Here is a 15,847-nt window from a genome sequence, read left to right as displayed (position 1 = left end):
GAGTGTGTTTCCTTGGGTATAATATTGTATAAAAGTGAAAAGCATCACTGGCATTTTTAATTTTTTATTTTTTAACCACATAGGACTTGAAAGTCATATTTTTTAAAGAGATACTATGAAAAAATTTTAAAGCCAAATGGCACAATTGGGTTGGCCATAAATACCTGGAAGAAAATAGATCATGGTACTAAAATTCACCCGTATCCATAGGCATGTCCTAAATTTCATGGCCTAAAATTTATTTGTATCCGGAGGGAGACAAAACAAAGGATTGTGATTTTCCTCCCTGATTTTCTCCCCTATTTTGTAGGTAATTATTAAATGATAATTTAAAATCAAAGTAGTTACCCCAAGAGTAGAAGTCTTTAGAGTAAATACAGATTGCAAAACAATAAAGATACTGTTTTGTTAACACGGCAGGGAAGCATGGTTGTGCATGCAGGGTGGGATGCTGCAAGGGAAGGGTGGTATGTGTGTTCAATATACTGATCCAGCAAAGACAGTATATTTTTATCTAAAGATTACTATCACTATATTCTCAATAATTAAATAATGAACTTCAAGTTAAAGCTTATGAATAACTACCCAAAGATTTTTCAGGTTCCTATAACCTTAACTTGTTTTTTAAATTTGTGAAGTCTAATTTTAAAAAGGTTTGCCTGCTCTAAAGAAGCAAGTATGAGGAGTTAGTGCTCCAAATATCTCCTTTTCTAGAACAATTAAATTAAATCATCAGTTAAATTTTACTTAAATTTTTTCTTATAACAAAGTGTGGATATAGATTATAGTTTCTTTCATCTTTAAATATGATTATATTTTAAAAATTTTTTTAATTAAATAATGTTAGCCTTTACATTAAAAAGAAATCTCCTAAAACATATATTTGCATTTTGTTAGAATTCTGGACTAGATCATTAAATACATTTCTGTATTATGAGTTAGGCAATTTTCTGTATTATGAGTTAGGCAATTTTCTATTTTTAGAGATTAAAATAGTAGGAATAAAATGGCTTCACAGTTTCACATATTCAAGTTCATTTGCAGTCACTATCTCACTTGTTACTGAAAACAATTCTACAGAAATTTACAAAGGTGCCAGATTAATTTCACCACTTTGGAGGTGAGAAAACACAGATATAAAATAGAACCAAGTGACTTCCCTGAAGTAAAGAAAGAAAACTGGTTGTAAGTAATTCTAGAACTGGGGTTTATCTTCTCAACTTAAAGTCTTTGTACTTTTTAACATACCAATAAGCAGAATCGTATTCAGATTACACATCTTTCCTCTTCCAAAATATGAAGTATGAGTCATTTAGCCAGAACCAAGAAGTTGCCATTTTCAATAAGACTGCACAGCAAAGGCATCAGGCGTACCTGTTACCACAGCCATCTCCAAGTGGACTTTGAAAGAAACAGCTGGGATACTCTAATAGAAAACATCACAGAAGCAGAAACCTGTATTTTATTTGATCAGTTTAACAATATCTCAACTAATAAATTGGCTGTCATCCTTGCCCAGTGTGGGGATCAGGGGGATGAGGGCATCCTTGCCCAGTGTGGGGATGAGGGGGATGAGGCCATGAAGATGCTCTTTTTGGCAGGCCAATTTTCAATTACCCCATGATAGAGCACAGTTTTACTATGATTGATGAAACATTTTAGAAAAAGAAAAAAAAGAACTTATATGGAAGAATTTTATTTTGAAATGACATTGCTAACAACAGTGCTAGGAGAAAAATAAACATGAAAAAATTTTAAGTAGATAGTAAGAATGTAACCTGATCCAAACTGCATGGAATGTCCTTGCTGTTTTCACCTACTTTGGCATCATATCTGGGATGTAAACAACTTAATTCTGAGCTTATTTGTTGCAACTTTTTCTGTTTTGTACTTTGATCAGAAATAGTGTCTGAAATAAAAATGAGATACCTCTGTGACTTAAGTGGCTTGTCATAAAAGGATATTATTAAACATAAAAAAATGCAGTAACTGTATACTCTGAGCTAGAAAAGCACTAGAGTGATAAAGAAATGTACATTTCACAGTAATATCAGGATCACTCTGATCTTGAACCATCATTTTTAAGTGCAACGAAGTTTTCGAATACGTTTCCTTTGCTCCTAAGTATTCATATCTCAAGTTATATAATCAGTTGAACAGTCCTATATTGGGTCAGATCACTGGTCTAGAAAATAAGGCATCATGTCCTTTCCCAATGTCTGTACTATTAGCTAAACCATCTTCACACAGCTCAGTGTACCTAACCAGTGGTATAAGGCTACAAAACTGATGGAGGAAAGTGATTTATACCTGACCCTTAAGGCAATTATTTTAGGGCTGGAAGTGTGATATTGTGAATACACCTAGTATTATTTTCACATTTTCAATTTAAATAGCTACAAATTACTCACACCTTTTGTTGAATAGCAACAGTTTTTAAATCAATGAAGTCTTCTATGAATTGAAGAAATAAACATATGTAGTATGTTTATTATATGCTCCATAAAACAGCTTTTCTTTATGTGCTTTAATTACTTCTTAGGGCCTTGATTTTATGTGTAAATTTATTTTGATCTTTTTTACTTAAGAAATCACATAAAAAACCCTCAAGTGACTGATGATTTGAGGCTAGCCAGATGTAAATGGTAGAATAATAGTTTTGTGGTATGCTTTAGGATAAAAGTAGATTAGTCTTAAAATATAAACTAGTTTCATATTTAATCCTGATAGTATAAAAACTTGGAAAACAAGGTTCATTTTCCACAGTCCCAACATAGACCTCAAATATCCAAATCCAATGAGAGGTTTTTGTCTTGCTAAGAATACCTCGTAAGGAAGAAACAGGTCATGCTGACAGCAGCGTGAGAGTGAGAAAACCCCTAACAAGCAGGATCTCCTTGGCTCCTTTCTGGGCTCAGGGGAGTTTGGGATCAGGTGGGGAAATCAGACAGGTACAAAGGAGCAAAGTGGGGGTGGGGCAAAGGAAATATGGAGTATGTATTTTCTACTAAGCAGCAGAGCCTCTGTATTGCAGTAGGAACATTAGTATGATTTATTCCTCTTTGAAATCCCATACCAAGTTTTAAACGGCTTGTCCATAAAGGTGTATGACATACTCAGATCTGAGTGCCAGCAAGAAGACTTGTTAGCGTGGTCTCACCAATGAACAAGCACGTACTGTACATCTACTATGTGCCAGATATGGGCACATGTCTGAAAACACAAATAACAATAATGTATGGTCTTTTTCCTTGAGAATCTCAGAATTTAAAAAGAAGGACAGATTCATAGAGTTCATCAACCTATAATAATAAAATATGGAAACAATATTTTTAAAATAATAAAATATGAATAAGCAAGCTTTTAAGCACACCATAGTTTTCCATATCAAGTTTTCTTAAGACCAGGTAAGCTTCCATGGCTATTTTTCTCAAGTACATTGGCACCTTTTTTTTGTATTAATTAAAATTTGTTAGTTGATTATTTTTATGTAGCCATAGACTTTAAATATGACCTCACAATTATTGTATTTTATTTTGCACATAGTGATACATCCGTCAGATTTGAAAGGATATATTACTACCAGAATGATGAAAAAATTGTGAAACTTAATTTCTTATTCTTTTTTTCCAACAAATAGAAATCATAGTAGATACACACACACACATATACATACATGTGTATATAAATCAAAATACATATGAAATTTCCCTGACTTTTGAAGACTGATATGTTTTATGGGAAATATCTAAAGGAAAAATGTCATTCTGACATTGTCAAGATAAAGTTTATGCTTGGATGGAGAAGACAGGTCTGCAGGAGGATTTGTGAAATAATGGTGTGGATCAAAAGAACTTGAGGGAAAAATGGCTGTCACTTTTGAAGCAGATGGTAAAACATTAAAACTTTCTATATTTAATATAGAGAAATATGGAGAGGTAAGTGGGAATATGTAGTAGGCATTGAATTAAAATTCAAAGAGAGATCAAGGATGAAAGAAAAAAAAAAGTAGAAGTGTCCCCAGGGGTAACAGGTGAAAACAGAGTGAATGTTACCTCTAAATCTCTAAGGAAGATGAAGAGCTGCGACCTGGGGCATGCTATGGATGCATCAGCTGTCAGTTACAAAAGAGCCAGAAATCCTGCCCATGCTGTGCTCTCCAGGTCTTGTACCACGATGCAGGCCTGCTTTTGCACAGAGGAAGGGGCGTTCCTTCAAATGGGTGCAAAGTCTCCCTCAGCTCACCTACTCTCATGCCTACAAAGCTGTGTCCACCCAAAGAGGGCACATTTTTCTAACACATTTAATGGTACCATATCAAGGGTATCGAGGCTATACGTGCAGCCTGCTACAGGGTTGTGACTGCTGGTAAAAAATATGATTTGGCCCCTGGTATACAGTAGGTCATTAACAAATGGTCTTACAGTGTGGAACTCGTACTAAATAGAATCATGTGACTTGAGCCATCTATGCTTGTTCAAACTGTAGTTCATGACCCATTAGGAGGCCACACAGCCAATGTAGTAGATCATGGCCAGCATTTTAAAACATACTGAAATAAGGTAGAATCAAAAATATCAGAGCACGATACATGACAGAAAGGTAATTTTTAAAGTTGTTTCCATTTATTTATTAATAGATCCATATGTGAGTGTGTAAAATGCCCTTTTTACTATACTTGGCTCTTGCAAAAATGTTTGCAAAAACTTACCCTAGTAAATGCACAGTAAAGTGGAAGAGTTAAGACAATATCTCAAATACTTTAACTCTTCATCCCACTCACAGTTGGCTATGGGCTCTGCATGCTGTAGGGTGTCAGTGCTGTAATTATGGCTCCAAATGCAACAAATCATGCTTATTGTCAGAGTCATGGTGTATTCAAAAGGCCTATGGTTGCCAGAAGCATGCTTTAAATATTTATTATGCTATTTGTGTGATAATTTAAAACAATAGATATTATTTACCACATACAATATATAAAATTATAAACTGCCATGGATACAGGCACAGTTCAAAAAACATCTGAATAGCTTTCACAAAATTGCATAGTTTTTAGAAAAATCAAGCTGCAAGCGGGTGCTTTTTTAGAAAAGCCACATTTTTATGTCACAGTAGTTCATATGAAGATGTGCCTCTAATGATATCGATGCCTGCAGAAGCTTCTAAGCGGAGGCTGGGTCTTTGTTGAAAATGGATAGAAAGAAGCAAAGTATATATGTTATCAATATAAAAAAGTAATCTTTTTTATTTTATAACTGTGAATTCTATTTGTTCTTGATTGTAATATTGTCAAAATTGTTTTCGCTTTCTTAGTATTTGATTAGTATATCATCTTCAAACTTTTGGTGCAATTCTGTTGTAAATACAGTCCTTTTCAATCATACATAGAGTTGTTTTTAAATCCAATATTATTTTAATAAAAGATTTATATATGAAAAAAAAAGATATGCCTCTAAGGAAGCATGTTTTCTAAAAGGTTCCAGGGATATTTCAACCAATTATTAAGCAATGGAAGTTGGAATTTATCTTTGTGTTTTCACTTATTAAACTGTGGATATTATCTAAAGTTAGCCAATATTCTTCCAAATGTTGTTTTAAATGGCTATAAATTATCAGATAATTTTTAAAAAATTTATTGGGTATTTAGGCTCATGCTTATTCTTACTATTATATTACTTCAGTGAATATTCTAGTACATAAGTTTCGGCAGATCTCTGAATCTTTGAATTGTTACCTGGAAGGGAGGTCGTGGGAAAAAGGATATGGCCATTTTATACAGTTAAAAGAAATTAAAATGTTAGAGTACCCTAAAATGAATGCACACCAGTAAGATCAAAGGAAATACAAGTTGAATTCCATCACTTCTGTTAATTGCTTTTTTTTAAAAAAGGTCGTCATACCAGGTTGGCCACCAGTCTAGACACTGTTCTGACACTTTCTCTGGAAGAAACACCTATCCAAGGGGCAGGGATAAGGCAGGACTGGAGTAAGATGTTAAGGAAGATATTCATGTCTTTGCTTGTTCTGTCTTACAGCACCTTTAATATCAAAGTACAGGGTGGGGCAAAGGAGGTTTACAGCTATAAGTACATGAAACTCATAGTTTATTCTGGTGGTATTTTATTAATTTTTGCATTTTTCATACAAACAACTGTAAACCTACTTTTGCCTTCCCTGTATATACCAACATCACTGCCAGGATGATTCAAGCATTAATGAGACCTTTTTCCTTGATTTTAGGATGCCGTAAATTTTGACATGTCATCAATGTAATACAATATTTTGGGGGGAAAAATTATATCCAATTTACACTTACTGAAAGCTTAAATATGTGCCCATATAACTACAAAATATAGCTGAATTTCATCTGTAATCTAATCTAACAAGTGGTGCCTTATGACTGGGAAATATTAGTCTTTTCCATTTAGTATAACATTAGATGTATTTGATATTTTTATTCCACCAAGATTATTTCATATTAGCTATTTTATTTTTATAGTTTCATTATTTTCTCTTAGTTTTGACTTTTATCAGTTTACTTTTTATACTTTTTCCCATTTTTTTAAAAATTCAATTGTGAATTTTTAGTCTATCTTTATTATTCCTGATATTCATAATCAAATTCATATTTTTATACTTTACTAAAATTATGTAACAACGCTTCCTTTTTGCAATGTACTTTACTTGCTTACTTCACTCTTTTCTCACCCTGACCAAAGTAATATGAATCTTCTGAATCCTACTGTCCAGATTATTGGTTTTGTTTCAGTAAATATTTTATAAGAATCATAATTATATTATACATTCATAATCATACAACCATCTTCCATTTGGATTTATATATTGCAGGGTTTGTTTTACACCACTGTTATACCTTCATCTAATTTTCCCGTGTTGAGTTCTGTCTCCTAAATTTATTATTATTTCAATAGAACACTATTTTGAATATTATCTTTATACAGAGTACATGGGTGATCTACTCTCTAAATCCACGTATTTCTACAATGTTTTTAACCCTGATGAGTATAATATTTCTTTATCTAGTTAGAAAATTCTAGGATCACAGACATTTTATTTCAATCACTTATATATGCTACTATAACATCTCTCAGTCATGTTCCCAAGAACCTGATACTATTCTAATGATTTTTGCAACTGAGAGCTTGTAAGGTTTTCCTCTTAATCACTGATGTGATTCTCTCCTTGAATATGTATTACTTGAATAATTAGAAGCAAAAATTTAAAAAAACTAGTTTTTCAAAAAATAATTCATAACCATCACTTATATACCAGAAAGATTGGGGGTATTATCCATCTGTACTATTACAGTTGATAGATACAATGGAGTGAAAAAATTTCAGAATCGTTGACTCATAATTTGAATTGAATGTATGAGAATTTTCCTCCTACCCAATTTGTGCAATGAACAGGAAAAGTGGTTTCCAGTGTCTAGAGATAGGAGACGGTTTCTTTTCCTTCTCTTTGCCTACTCTACTTATGTTTGGTTTTGCTGCTTTGCTCTAAAATGTGTGTTTTAACAGTTCTGACAAAGAGAAGGCCAAAAAGAGATAGTAATATAAGATGGGACCATTTTTTTTCAGTGCTGCATATCCCTCAGAAAACAAGTAAATGCAAAAACAGCAAGAGAGGCATTTCCATACGTTTCCCCCATCCACTGGCTTATATATCCTTTGCCAAATCTGATCCACAGTCAAAGACAAACTTGTCCTCTCAAAAATTCGTGAAATGATACTTGTTTCTTCAAACAGTTTAAAAACACATTTCTACTAAGTACATTTTTAAAAATAATAAATAGCATAACTATTTTATTCTTGTGTAATTCTGCTTTCTTTACCATGATAATTCTGACATTTGCATTTGATGTTTTTGACTGTTTCTTTACTAAATTAGATGTATTAGTTCTATGGTCATGGGAAACATGAGTTTATACTTTGTGTTTTATAATCAACAGTGGAAAAGTGGGAAGTATTTTCTCAATATTGGATTTATTTTTTTAATCTGTCTTCTTAATAACTTTGCATATGTGACTGTGTGGATGTGGAGGGGTAGGTTATGTGTATACCATACTCATATTCTGGCCTAAACTTAAAGATTCAGGTGCAGAAGAAATTCCCAGAGGGGAAGAGAGCTATAATGCTATGTCTTTCCTTTGGACCTTTGTCTTATATAGAGGATGGTAATGACAGTTCTAGTGTGGAAACAATAACTCCATTACTTTTCTTGACCGACTGAACCCATTCTGGTTTCATTGCAGTTCTTCTTTTTTCTTTTCTTTCATCTGAGCTTTCCTATCTCCTTCCCTATATGTTTTCCTTAATATTCCCAAGAAAAATACAAGCCATAGAAAGTCCGTAATTGAGGAGACTCATAATAATGATTTTTCTAACTTCATTAGAGTGCTGGATATGAGGTGAGAATAGCCAGTCTACTGAAAACAAATGAGCTCAGCAGGCTGCCTTGGGCAGAAATGGGGGTGGGGGGAGAGCTTCTGCCTGGCTCCACCTTTGACATAGAGGGCCCGTCTCACAAGGAATCACATAATGGTTATAGTTATAGTCATTTCACTGTTCAAATTTATGGAGCAATACTGGAATCATGTCCAGAGGGAAAATGTGTGGAAGAGTGATACTGCTGTTAAAGTCTCTTGGCTTTCAAGTTGTTGCAATTAATTTGAGCTTCACCAATACTATCTTGAGTGCTAAGAAAAAAGAGAATGTTTTCTTCTTTTTAACTTACTTTCCCCATCTGTGGTCAATAGATTGAAAAATGGAATGTAAAGTATTTAGATTCTGGAATATCAGTGTCTTATAAAACCAGTAAAATTCTAATTTAGTATACAGTAAGTAATATAATTAGATGCCTTGTTGCCTAAATATTTCATTCCTAGAGTACTCAGTATCAGTCTTGAATTCGGAGAATTAGATGCCCACAACTTGTGCTTTCTTTGAAGCACACTTTATGACAAAGTACACCTCACTCTACAATGCAAAGACGTAACTTGGTCTTTGGAGCCAGGCAGTCTTTCAGTATAAACATTGTGTCCAACAGATTCTTTCTCTAAACTGGCATGATTTAACCCATCTGAACATTGGTTTCCTCTTAAGTAAAATGGGAACAATGTCAATCATTGTGTTGTCATAGTAAATAAGTAAGATGAGCTCTCTAGCAGAATGTTTGAAAAATGCTCTCTCTTTTGATGATTATGAGGTATAAGTCATGCTGATCTAGTTTTTAAAATAAGCCCACAATAACTAAATGAATAACCACCAACCGTAGGTTCAGGCTATGCAAAAATGCTATACAGGGGTTGGCAAAAATAGGTTTACAGTTAGTCATAGGGAAAAAGACATACAGGTTATGATTATTACTATAGCTTTATTAACTTGAGCCATTTACAATCTCATGAGTGCTCTAATTGCCGGCCTTCATTATTTACACATTCTTGCAATCTACTTGCTATACTCAAGCACACTTTGGTACAGAGTTCTTCATAATCCTACTTTTGCCCACCCCTGTATTAAGAGAGGATATTTCTGGCATATGCATCTTTTATTACTTTAATCCCCTGTGTGGTTTTTTGGTAAACTGGACTGAACCATGTGGAACTCCAAGGATCTTTCTGGCCAACACTGGAAACAAAAACATGTTAAGGGGCTTCTTTGGTCCTCTCTCTCTATTCTCAAATCCCAAACTTGATGTCATCATTCTGTGGTAGGACAAGGCCAACCCAATTAACCCAAAAAAAGGAAAAACAAGGATGCAATAATGTCCATGGCGAAGTTCATTTACACCGCTGAGATCAAAGCAGGTGGAGTCTAGAGAGAGAGTTCATCCAGAAATAAGTACAAAGGAAGACAACCAGCTTGCCTCCTTGCTGTGGATCCTAGTAAATGCCAGACTCTAGATTCTGATGCTTCCCCTGAAAGAAAAGAAGGGAGTCTTGAGCTCCAGCTTGTGAGTAAACAATTTATGGCATAAGGTTGACTCTCCAACTGTTGATAGTTCTATCTAAATGTCCTGTAGTCACCTCAGTCTTTTCATGCCCAAAAGTGAACTCACTCTCTCGACCCAGAAGAAAGCTCCTCCTATACCTCTCCTTGTCCTGTGATAAGTGGATCAATTTACCCACCAAATCCCTCCAGGTCAGAACCTGGGAGTCATCCTTGCTTCCTTTCTCTCCAAGTAATTCCTATCTAATTAGTCCCCAATCCCCAATGATATAAAATTATTTTATTGTGGAAAATTTCAAACACACAAAAGTAAAAATAATAATATAAAGATCCACATGTAGCCATCATGCTGATGACACAATTTTCAATTCATGCCTCATCTGGTTTAATCTTACCCACTTCTTTCTCTCCCAGATCACTGACTTTTAACAGCTAATTGTTTGTGAATTATAGCCTTACCTCCTTTCTCTTCGAATCTGAATTGGTTAGTTCTTCATGGCTTACAGTGTTCTAGCAGGTCTACCTGGATATTAACTAGTTTTTCTTATATTTCAAAAACTATTTTGAAATTCAAATCCCATCTGATTTCTTCATTACATACAATCTGATGATGGTCATTCATCCTTTATCCAATGAATATAGTAGTCCTAAATTCTTAGCAAGTATTTTCCCAGTTTAGGCCATTCCTCCCTGCTAAGATTCTTACAACCTCTACCCTCATATTGTGTTCAACAATAGAGTTCTCTAAAGTATGGAGCTGCTACAGGCTTCCAGGCATTTCTGTAAACTCAGTCTTTTGCCTGAATAGATTATCAGGACCCGTTTTCTATGTCTAAATCCTTCTTATACATCAATGCCTGGCTGAGGTACTCCCTCCTCTTCTAAACCTTCCCTGTAAATCACCTTTGTCCTCTTATCTTGAAAACTTGTTGAGGAAACCATTCTCTTTTCTGAGTCACTACTGTTCTACTAAATACCTCTTATATCTGTCACACATACTACATTCTAAAAATTTGGGTCCCTGTCCATCTTCTCCAGTGGCCATGGATCCTGTTGCGTCATAGACTGTGTGCATGCCTTTGTTCTTGTTGAGCTCAACTCAGTGTGTTAGACATAAGGCAGTAAGAATTTTTGCTGAAAGAATGTCAAATATTTCTTAATTGTTTTTGATAAATTTTAAAAACGTATCTCCGTTTTAAGTGTATCAATGAATTTTTCAAATGCCATTCTAATCTAAATATTTACTTTATAACCCCACAAGAAGGATTAACTGTAGAGATACAGAGATTTGGTAGTATAACTGGCAAATTGATTTAAACAATAGAAATAATAACACAAAAGAGTCAAGTTTCTATTTTCCTATATTATCCCCAACCAAAGAAACTTTCTCCTTGACAATTAATTATTATGAAGCTGGACCCTGGAAAGTGTAAGGCAATTTAAATAATTCAAATTTATATATTACTTCACAAGGTAATTTCTTGCCTATCTCCACAATCTTGGGGGAAGAAAGGAGGTTACTTTCAGATAAGTGGTATTTTATGGAACAAGATTTGATCTAGACCATTGGGAAATTCATCCATATTGTATATCCAGTGCAGATGATTGGAAGATAGATAACAAAATATTTTTATTTCCAAATTCTTCATAAGGAAGCTAAGCTGAAAACCACACAGTAAAGAGACACACAAAAATTATCGTCAACCTTTTTTTTTTTTTGCCTATTAATATGTTACCCAAGACTTTTAAAAATGTGTTGGAGTTCAAATAGCATACTGACACATTAATTTGTTTTCAGAAACACAATTAGGTGATATAAAGTGGTCCCTTTTCTTGGACCCTGACCAATACCACAGACCGAGTGAGTCCTTTTTCACTGTATTTTTGCATATCATTTTTACAGCTATAGACCACAAGGGATACAATCTTCATTCTTCTCTATATTACCAGTAACTGATCTGAGAGTGCAATTCCTTTTAAAGTTAATATAAACTTTTCCCAGTTTGCTGAGAAGGCAGACAAATTTTGTGGTAAAAATTGAAACTTTTTATTTTAATAAGACTTCAATTATATGCTCCTGTGTTAACTTGCTTTAAAATGTGAACTCTGACAGCAGGGCACCAATCCTGACTTTTTGATTAATTTTTACTTATTTCCCAGTATAGACATAGTCACATCTGGGAACTAGGAAACTCCATAAATATTTGAGTAACGGAATGATTGAATCAAAACCAATGTGTGTGAAAGACTTTTCTTTAACTTGATTTAAATGCTTGTGTTCAATTTGTGAGCTATTTCCATTAACTTTAATAAACCAGTCTAAGTTTTATATGCATTCATATACATGTTTGCTTTCTGAGTATATGTGCATATACGGTCATGTAAAGTTGCACAATATACCTCTGTATACAGAAGAGATAAATTAATCATTAAATACACCCACATTAATAAAGTATCAACACTTCAGCATTTTATATAAGATTGTTCACAATTTATCTTACTTTATTACTATGTTTTCAGCAATTTTACTCAATTCCTCCAACCTTCATATGCTTTATCTTAAGGGTGACAAATGCCTGGCTAAATGCTAAATCTGAGCAGTGTTTCAAATATGCTTTTAAATTTTTTTAAGTTTTAAATCCTTTAGATGAGGCGTGAACTTCCCAGTATTACAAGCCACTCCAGCCTTCTACTGTCTGGCACCTGGTGGAGTCAAATGCTAGTTAATGCTGCCTGGCCTACACAAGTTTCTGAGCCCAATCTTTGTTCACAACATGTCTCCAGGTAGCTGGCTTCTAGGGGGAGCTCAATACCCTTCTCTTGCTCTGTTCTTTCTATTAACCCAAGAATAAATCAGGCCACATGCTAGAAATTAAAATTTTCAAGGGGATAAGGGATTAGACCTCAAAATGTCACAGAGGTGACTATAGTAAGATGTCATGAGAAAAAACTTAAGTGTCAGGCCTAGCCTACTGTTGCTGTAGACATTGGAGATAATGTTCTTGTTTCTCATGAGCTGACTAGTTTTTCGTTTCAACTGTTTTTTCCAAGCTGTTGAAATGGTAGTATGCCAAAAGTAGAGATTTGTGTGTGTGCTCTGAGCAAAAGACACTCTAGGTGATGCTTGGTTCCTTTGTTTTAGGAACAGGGCTGCCTCAGGCTAGGAAGGAAGTCTAACATAGGGTCTTACCAGTCTTACCACCAAATAACAAAGGACATTTGTTGAGCTTTAAATCTCATGGAATACTAAAGAGTCAATGACAGGTCTAAAATATTTGAATGCCTCTTTCCAGATATCTTTTGTGAAGTTAATTATATTTTTTTACACAACATAAAAATGAAATACTATCATTTCATTGATATTTTGGATGACTTTTAATAACATGAAGTAATTCTTATAAAAAATGTTATTATAATGGTAGTGTTTAAGCCATATACAAAAGTAGATACTCTGTATCATCTGAATTAACTTTAAAATGGAGGTGCCTCAAAAGATTAATATAATAGCCTTACAAATAATTTTTATTTTATTTCTCTTCTTTCAGCTTTCTTTCAAAAAATTACAATAAGTAGCTGAGGAGCATTAGGTTATTGGAACTTTTTAAACCGGATTATGGGGAGACTAGTTTGATCTTTTCTTGTATTTCATATAGAAATATCCTATCCATACTAATGGAATTCCTGCGCCCTTTGAGATCTTACATTATAAATTCTTTACAAATATCTTCATTACTATATATATGTAAGGATGAGTGATTTAAACTGGTTTCCAGACTTTGGAAGCTCACTTCTACATAAGGAAGATATAAGTCTCATTTACTTATGAAGTGCCTTATATTATGTGCTTAAAGTCAGGTAGCTGTTAAGAATTTTAAATAGAGTATACTAAGAGCTGACTTTTTACTTATATAGCAATAATAATATTTTTAAATAAGATTAGCATACCTATATATAGCTCTTACTACATGCTAGGCACCAGTCTGAGCTTTGTCTGCACATTGTCTCCTTTAATCCTTTTGACAACCTTCTGAGGTAGGCACAATGTATTTTCCATTTTACAGTAATCTTCTGGTCACAATGACCAGCACATAAAAAATACTCAGTAAATGACAGTGATTATTACTATGAACCCTTTTAGTAATGTGATATAGAAGAAAAATAAGATCACTTTGACATTCAGAATACCCTAGGCTTGAATCATACTTTGCCACTTATTAGCTATGTTCCTTAAAGCAAAGTAATCCAACTTTTTATATTTCAGTTTTCTTACTTGTAAAATGAGGATAATGTATGTCTCACAGGGTTTATATGAGGATTTAAAATGTGAGTCTGAACATATATGTGAAGTGCTTAACATGGGGCCTGTTGCATTGGGAGACTTCAGTGAATGATAGTAATCGTGTCAATCAGACACCCATGTCAGTTATGTCTTAAAGGGGAGTCCCTAGAAGCTATAGGTTATGAAACTATCCTATAGTCAAGGAGGAGGTGGAAATACATCAATTACATCATTTCTTTTTCTGTTCACAACATCTTTCAACTGTTTAATAATATGTAAAATTATATCTAAACAGATAATCTGAAAATGCAGTGCAGGAAAACCTCATCTTTCAAGACCCAGCAAAATCTTTTCTGACCTCATTCCTCACTCAGGTTCTCCCCCTGCAGGCTCCTTTCACCAGGCTCACACTTCGGGCTCTTTGCTTACATCATCATCTGCCTGTCAAGACGCTCAGCCCATCATGATCACTTCTGGGAAGCACTTATCTTCTATTTCGTTTACTTGACAGATAATAAAAATCTGCTTTCTGATTTTACAAAGGGTTTATGAACCTATATATTTTCTGACAAATTGTATGGTAAGCATCTAAGGGTTGTCACAAAGAGCAGTGCTTCATCACTTCTTCTGGCTGAGTAGTATTCCATTGTGTATATGCACATCTTCTTTATCCAGTCATCCATGGAAGGGCACTTGGGTTGTTTCCACGTCTTGGCCACAGTGAATGACAATTTCACTCATATGTGGGATATAAAACTGAAAACAATAAATGAACACACAAGACAGACAAACGAGCAAAAACTCATGGACACAAACAACAGTATGGTGGTTAACAGAAGGAAAAGGGGTTGGAGCAGGTAGTAAAGGGTAAAGGGAGCCAACTATATGGTGTCAGGAGACTTGATTTTGGTGGTAAACACACAATACAGTATGCAGGTGATGTATTATAAAAGTATACAGTTAAAACCTACATACAATTTATTAATCAGTGTCACCTCAATAAATTTAATAAAACATTTTTAAAAAGAAAAGCATTAATAATAAAAAATCTAAGGGTAAGGACCATGGGCTATGATACAATTTTTTGTGTGTTTGTATACTTTCTTATAGGACAATACAATGCATATAGTAATGAATTGATGCATGAATGAATAAATGAAGGGATGTAGAGCTAGTAATTAAAAATCCTTGCAGGGAACAAGTGATAAAAATAAATGTACATGATTAGAGCATGTCAGTTTTTAATCTCTGGTTTTTCACTTTTAACTTATGAAACCCTTTTGACTGATTATAATGAGTAATATAAATTCACAAATTGACATTATAATTAAATTACATATAAAAAATATTCCAATATAGATTCAACAGCTATATTCACTTCCTTTGAAGTAAGAGATTCTATTTTGTTTTGCAACTACAAAGAAGCTTTTACATTTTAAACAAGAATAAAACAAGTGTGGGATATGAATTCTTTAGTATTAACTTTTCTTAGGAAAAAACATTGTACTGCCTTAAACTATTTAACAGCCAAAATTGCCAACTGCTGACAGAAAATACTAGGGATTTACCTCAATAACATAAAAATAATGTTATGCTT

General features: G+C 33.9%; 1 protein-coding gene across 1 annotated transcript in view; it reads left to right on the top strand.

The window, feature by feature from the left end:
- The window catches only part of ADGRL4 (adhesion G protein-coupled receptor L4), an 89,107-nt gene that overhangs the window by 27,378 nt on the left and 45,882 nt on the right, over positions 1-15,847 (top strand). The window lies entirely within an intron of this gene.

This window comes from Miniopterus schreibersii, assembly GCF_964146895.1.
Source record: "Miniopterus schreibersii genome assembly, chromosome: 8".
Taxonomy (NCBI): domain Eukaryota; kingdom Metazoa; phylum Chordata; class Mammalia; order Chiroptera; family Miniopteridae; genus Miniopterus; species Miniopterus schreibersii.
This window is presented reverse-complemented; position numbering and strand designations above follow the sequence as displayed.